The sequence below is a fragment of the Ranitomeya imitator genome, chromosome 6 (genome assembly GCF_032444005.1).
Source record: "Ranitomeya imitator isolate aRanImi1 chromosome 6, aRanImi1.pri, whole genome shotgun sequence".
Lineage (NCBI taxonomy): Eukaryota > Metazoa > Chordata > Amphibia > Anura > Dendrobatidae > Ranitomeya > Ranitomeya imitator.
This window is the reverse complement of record NC_091287.1, coordinates 454,393,703-454,401,006: the sequence shown is the minus strand read 5'-3', so window position 1 is coordinate 454,401,006 and position 7,304 is coordinate 454,393,703.

The window sequence follows — 7,304 nt, the reverse complement described above, 5'->3', positions numbered from 1 at the left end:
GTCGTCCTGGTGGGTTGGTGAGAGATTTATGAATTTTGGGGAGAGTATATATCACGGGAGTAACAGGATGGGGGTTGGTAAGAAAGATAGCAGTTTTAGAATCAATTATCTTGAGGGACTGGTATTTATGGAGAATAGCACTGATCCATGTTTTGATGGTAGAGGTGGGGTCAGAGGAGATCTGTTTGTATGTAGTGCCATCAGACAACTGTCTATAGATTTCAGATATGTAGTCTGTAGTGTTCTGTACCACGATAGCGCCACCCTTGTCAGCTGGCTTTATCGTGATACTTTTATTTTTTCTAAGGGAATCAAGGGCCTGTTTTTCGACGGGAGAGATGTTATTATATGTAAGAAGATTCCCTGTCTGGTGTTGTTCAAAAATATGGTCGATATCCTTCTGAATCAGTTCAATATATGCCTCAGTGGCATGATAGTTGTGTGGAGGGTTGAAGCTGCTAGTATTGCGTAGACCCAAGTTGACAATGCTTAAAACAGGAATAGGATCACCCACAGATGTGGGGATCCTACTATGTGGTGGATCTTGCAGAAGTCCAAAATGAGTCTTCAAGCGAAGATTGCGGAAGAAGTGTTGAAGGTCCTGGGAAAGTTTGAATTTATCCCATTGTGGGGTTGGACAAAAGGACAGACCCCGTTGCAGAACTATTAGTTCCGCCGGGTTGAGTGTGTAAGAGGAGATGTTGATGACCGAGTTAATGGTCTTACTTGGGACCTTGTCGTCATACAATCTGTGTTTCCGGGCGGCCCTCCGTATCGGTCTCCTCCGTGGCGGGTGTTGGGTCTTGGAGTCGGATGTTTGGATAAAAAACGATTCTGTGAGAAGCTGTTTGAGGAACTGTCGCTGTCCGTACTGTATGAGCCCTGGCGCTGAGGGCCAGAGTTGCCTTGTCTGGTACCCCATCCTGTTACTCCCGTGATATACAGTTAGGTCCATATATATTTGGACAGAGACAACATTTTTCTAATTTTGGTTATAGACATTACCACAATGAATTTTAAACAAAACAATTCTGGTGCAGTTGAAGTTCAGACCTTCAGCTTTCATTTGAGGGTATCCACATTAAAATTGGGTGAAGGGTTTAGGAATTTCAGCTCCTTAACATGTGCCACCCTGTTTTAAAAGGGACCAAAAGTAATTGGACAGATTCAATAATTTTAAATAAAATGAATAAAATGTTCAATTTTAGTACTTGGTTGAAAATCCTTTGTTGGCAATGACTGCCTGAAGTCTTGAACTCATGGACATCACCAGACGCTGTGTTTCCTCCTTTTTGATGCTCTGCCAGGCCTTCACTACGGTGGTTTTCAGTTGCTGTTTGTTTGTTTGTGGGCCTTTCTGTCTGAAGTTTAGTCTATAACAAATGAAATGCATGCTCAATTGGGTTGAGATCAGATGACTGACTTGGCCATTCAAAAATATTCCACTTCTTTGCTTTAATAAACTCCTGGATTGCTTTGGCTTTATGTTTTGGGTCATTGTCCATCTGTAGTATGAAACGGCGACCAATCAGTTTGGCTGCATTTGGCTGGATCTGAACACACAGTATGGCTCTGAATACCTCCGAATTCATTCGGCTGCTTCTGTCCTGTGTCACATCATCAATAAACACTAGTGACCCAGTGCCACTGGCAGCCATGCATGCCCAAACCATCACACTGATTCCGTCGTGTTTTACAGATGATGTGGTATGCTTTGGATTATGAACTGTACCACGCCTTCGCCATACTTTTCTCTTTCCATCATTCTGGTAGAGGTTGATCTTGGCTTCATCTGTCCAAAGAATGTTCTTCCAGAACTGTGCTGGCTTTTTTAGATGCTTTTTAGCAAAGTCCAGTCTAGTCTTTTTATTCTTGATGCTTATGAGTGGCTTACACCGTGCAGTGAACCATTTGTATTTACTTTCATGCAGTCTTCTCTTTATGGTAGATTTGGATATTGATACGCCAACCTCCTGGAGAGTGTTGTTCACTTGGTTAGTTGTTGTGAAGGGGTTTCTCTTCACCATGGAGATAATTCTGCGATCATCCACCACTGTTGTCTTCCGTGGGCGCCCAGGTCTTTTTGCATTGATGAGTTCACCAGTGCTTTCTTTCTTTCTCAGGATGTACCAAACTGTAGATTTTGCCACTCCTAATATTGTAGCAATTTCTCGGAAGGGTTTTTAATGTTTTCGCAGCGTAAGGATGGCTTGTTTCACCTGCATGGAGAGCTCCTTTGACAGCATGTTTACTTCACAGCAAAACCTTCCAAATGCAAGCACCACACCTCAAATCAACTCCAGGCCTTTTATCTGCTTAATTGAGAATGACATAGCGAAGGGATTGCCCACACCTGTCCATGAAATAGCCTTGGAGTCAATTGTCCAATTACTTTTGGTCCCTTTAAAAACAGGGTGGCACATGTTAAGGAGCTGAAACTCCTAAACCCTTCATCCAATTTTAATGTGGATACCCTCAAATGAAAGCTGAAAGTCTGATCTTCAAATTCATTGTGGTAGTGTCTATAACCAAAATTAGAAAAATGTTGTCTCTGTCCAAATATATATGGAACTAACTGTATACTCTCCCCAAAATTCATAAATCTCTCACCAACCCACCAGGACGACCAATTGTCGCTTCCACAGACTCCATTTTGACCCCTATTTCAATTTACTTGGAAAAAATCCTGACTCCACTCACTAGGACAATGCGTTCGTTTATTCTAGACACCGGGCATTTTTTGCAAACCCTACGACAATTCTCACCCACGCCAACAGGTAGCACTCTTGTCACATTTGACGTGTGTAGCCTATATACTTCCATCAAACATGATCTAGGCCTGAAAGCAGTGGCGGATCTCCTACAACAATGCAATTTCACTGATGATTCCCGGCAGTTCTGCCTCGAACTCCTGTCCTTAATTTTACAGAATAATTTCTTTCTTTTCGGAGATCAATACTATCTACAAACCCAAGGCACCACCATGGGTGCGAATGTTGCATCGGCATACGCCAATATCTATATGGACAACTACGAGAATGCCTATGTATACAATAACACCCTCTTTCGCACCTATAGCCGATGCTGGCTCCGATTCATAGACGACATCTTTTGTCTATGGACGGGCCCACACGACACCTTACTCAGGTTCACTGAATACCTCAATTCTATTCGGCCAGAACTGAAATTTACATTAAAGAGTAACCCTATGCAGATACCCTTCCTGGACACTTTGGTCATAAGAGAACCCAATGGCTCCCTCGCCACGGATATCTTCTCCAAACCCACCGACTCGAATAGTTTGCTCCACTATCAAAGTTGCCACCCAATGTTAGGAGTCGAGTTTCCTCTGCTGCACAGGGGGAATCTCGATCCGTGTCTGCTGCGGTCTCCCATTCTGCTTCGGCCGCAGTGGGCTCTGCTCAGCGGAGTCATCGCTCCCAGCGTCTTGCTGGGACTGATTCTGTGCAAAGGGTTACTGCTGCCTTTTCTGGCTCTCCTGTTGTACCCTGCACTGATCTGCGGCGAGCGGGCTTCTCTTGGACTAAGTCCTTATTTGCACACACTGAGCATGCCCAAGGCAAGATCTCCCGTTGGAGATCGAGGGTCACATGCTCAGGTACTGCAGCACATCCCATTGGTCCTTTTGGCAGGTCCTGAAAGGGCAAAACTTCTGTAGCTGTTTCCTGTGCTGCAGCTATATAAACTGCGCATGACCGCACGGTCATGCGCTAGTATTGTCTTGATATTATGTGTGTGTGTAGATGGATGTATGTCAATGGATGAAAGCTCCTAAGTATCCCTCCCTAGAGTTGTTGACTGCTCGCGGATGATGGTAGCTATCTAGCGCCCGACTAGCCATCTGCACGTAACACACATCACAGCGTCCTGTTGCTGTGCCCGCCAGTACGGCGCTGTGCACTTCCTCTGCGCTTTCCTTACCCAAGCCTGGGTGGTTAGTGGCGTCCGTCAGTGCGGCACCGCACGCACTCTCGTGCCTATAGATTCTATTTTATAAGTTTCCTTACACACCCAGTTGCGGTGTTGTGCCAGCAAGTGTCTAATCGGACTTCAATCCTGTGTAGGGGTTGAGTTCGCTGACTTCTTGCTCGCGCTCTATGTGCGGTACTGCGGTCCTGTGACGCAACAGGATCTCTTCCTTCACGCAGGGTGAAGTTAACCCATGTGTGTATACTTAGTACCACCATATAGTCCGTCTTACTAGCAGCAGGGTCTTTTACCTGCACGGTGGACCTCGGACGGCGAACGCACCTAATACCATTACACCTTATACTTGGTGCGTTCCGCCAGTCCTAACATAATACTAGCGCCAAGGTCTGGCTAGTAATGACGGACGATCAGCGTTTACAGCGGTACATCCAGCAGCTGGAGGGAAGGTTGGCGGCTCTTGAGCGTTCAACCTCAGCTGTGGATGTTACTGCTGTCGCTGTTCAGGCTGCAAGTGTGGCTGCAGCTACCTTGTCCACTGCCGCCCCTGTACCGACGCTATCTCGCCTCCCGCTACCAGAGAAATTTTCTGGTGACAGTAAGTCCTGTAGGGGTTTCGTGAGTCAGTGCTCAATACATCTCGAGCTTCTGGCCTCTTGTTTCCCTACAGAGCGGGCTAAGGTGGGCTTTATCGTATCTTTACTGTCGGACAGGGCGTTGCAGTGGGCTACGCCGCTGTGGGAGCGTGGCGATCATGTGGTGCAGAGTGCTCCGTTATTCCTGAGCACTCTGAAACAGGTCTTTTTAGGACCTCGTGTCACCCATGATACGGCGCTCCAACTGTTGGCATTGACTCAGGGCTCGTCCTTGGTCAGCCATTTTGCCGTCCGCTTCCGCACTCTAGCATCTGAGCTAGAGTGGTCGGATAAACCTCTTATTCCTATATTTTGGAGGGGGCTGGCTGACCACGTTAAGGATGCCCTGGCCACTAGAGAGATTCCCGCCACACTGGAAGAATTAATAACAGTGTCTACTCGTATTGACCTCCGTTTTCACGAGCGGAGGTTAGAGCGAGCCTAGTGTAGGCAGAGGTTTCGGCTGGCTCCCACCTTCGCCAAACCTTTGGAATCTCCAGTCCAGGCTCCTGAGTCCCATGAACCTAAGGTAGTGTCTCGAGCGGGATCTATGTCCCGGACCGCTCGTGCACTCCAGGTTTGCCATGTTTGCCAACAGTCAGGACATCTTGCCACCAGATGTCACCAGCGGTCGAGGAAACGTCAGCGTCTAGTGGTAGTAGGTGGAGGTGCACTAGACACGGCGACGTTTGCCTCCAAATTGTCCTTTAAGGGGACAATAACTTTTGGCTCATCCTCCCACTCGGTAGAGCTCTGCGTGGATTCTGGGGCGGAAGGCAATTTCATGTCTTCTGCCTTCGCCCAGCGTCACGCAATACCCCTGGTTATGCTATCTCAACCAGTAATGGTACGAGTGGTGAATGGGTCAACACTCCCCGCACAGATAACACATCAGACCATCCCTTTTACTCTGTCCATGTCACCATCCCATCAGGAGATTATATCTCTGCTCATCATTCCCGAGGGGATTGATGAGGTCCTGTTGGGGATACCTTGCTTACGGTTCCACTCTCCTCACATCGAGTGGTCCTCAGGCAGAATTCTGGGATGCGGTGAATCATGTGGGGGTAGGTGTTACCGAGAGTGTGTTCAGGTTGCTACTACTGAGGTACCCGCAGATCTTTCCTCTCTCCCCAAGCAATACTGGTCTTATGCAGACGTGTTCTCCAAAAAGGCGGCGGAGACCCTTCCGCCCCATCGCCCTTATGACTGTCCTATCGATCTCTTGCCTGGTGCAGAGCCTCCCCGGGGTCGAGTTTATCCATTATCTCTCCCGGAGACGGAGGCCATGTCTCAGTACATTCAAGAGAATCTGGCAAGAGGGTTCATCAGGAAGTCAGTGTCACCTGCTGGGGCAGGGTTCTTCTTCGTGCAGAAGAAGAATGGGGAAATACGTCCATGCATAGACTACAGGGGTCTTAACGCTATCACCATTAAGAACAAGTATCCTTAGCCCTTGATATCCGAGCTCTTTGATAGGCTTTGGGGAGTTAGAGTGTTTACTAAATTAGATCTGCGGGGTGCTTACAACCTGATTCGCATCCGTGAGGGGGACGAATGGAAAACGGCGTTTAACACCAGAGATGGGCATTATGAGTATCTGGTGATGCCCTTCGGGCTCTGTAATGCCCCAGCCATTTTCCAAGACTTTGTCAACGACATCTTCCGGGATATGCTTTCCACCTCGGTTGTAGTCTATCTGGATGATATTCTCATCTTTTCTCCAGATATTGACTCCCACCGGAGAGATGTTGGCAGAGTCTTCGACCTCTTACGGGCAAACTCTCTCTATGCAAAGTTGGAGAAGTGTATGTTTGAGCAGGAGTCTTTACCGTTCCTGGGCTATATCATCTCCGCCCAGGGATTGGCTATGGATCCTGCTACAGGCTGTGATGGACTGGCAAGAGTCCCATTCTCTTAAGGTGGTGCAGCGCTTTATGGGGTTCATTAATTATTACCGCCAGTTCATTCCCCACTTCTCAACTCTGGTAGCTCCCTTGGTGGCCCTCACCAAGAAGGGAGCGAATCCCAAATTGTGGTCGGAAGAGGTCTCCAAGGCCTTCACTTCTGTTAAGTCTCATTTTGCTAGCGCTCCCATCTTACATCGCCCCGATGTGGATAAGCCATTCCTAATGGAGGTGGATGCCTCATCCGTTGGTGCTGGAGCAGTCCTCTATCAAAAGGACGCTCAAGGTCGGAAGCATCCATGCTTCTTCTTCTCTAAGACCTTCACATCAGCGGAGAGAAATTACTCCATCGGGGATAGGGAGTTGCTAGCAATGAAGTTGGCCTTTTCAGAGTGGAGACATCTTCTGGAAGGTGCACGGTTTTCCTTCCAGGTTTTCACGGACCACAAAAATTTGGTGTATTTACACACAGCCCAGCGGCTGAATTCTCGTCAGGCCAGATGGTCCTTATTTTTCTCCCAGTTCCATTTTACTCTGCATTATCTCGCCGGGGAAAAGAATATTCGTGCCGACGCTCTCTCTCGCTCCCTTATGTCAACTGAGGAGGAGGAAGAGGAGCCTCGGCTTATTGTCCCTTCTGAGAGCCTGAGAACCGTCGCGCCGGTTTCGCTAGAGTCTGTGCCTCCGGGCAAGACTTTTGTGCCCATTAATTTGCGACCGGAGGTTCTCTCTTGGGCTCATTCGTCCAGGGTGGGTGGACACTTTGTGACAAAAAGGACATCTGAGCTACTGGCGAGGACGTACTGGTGGCCGC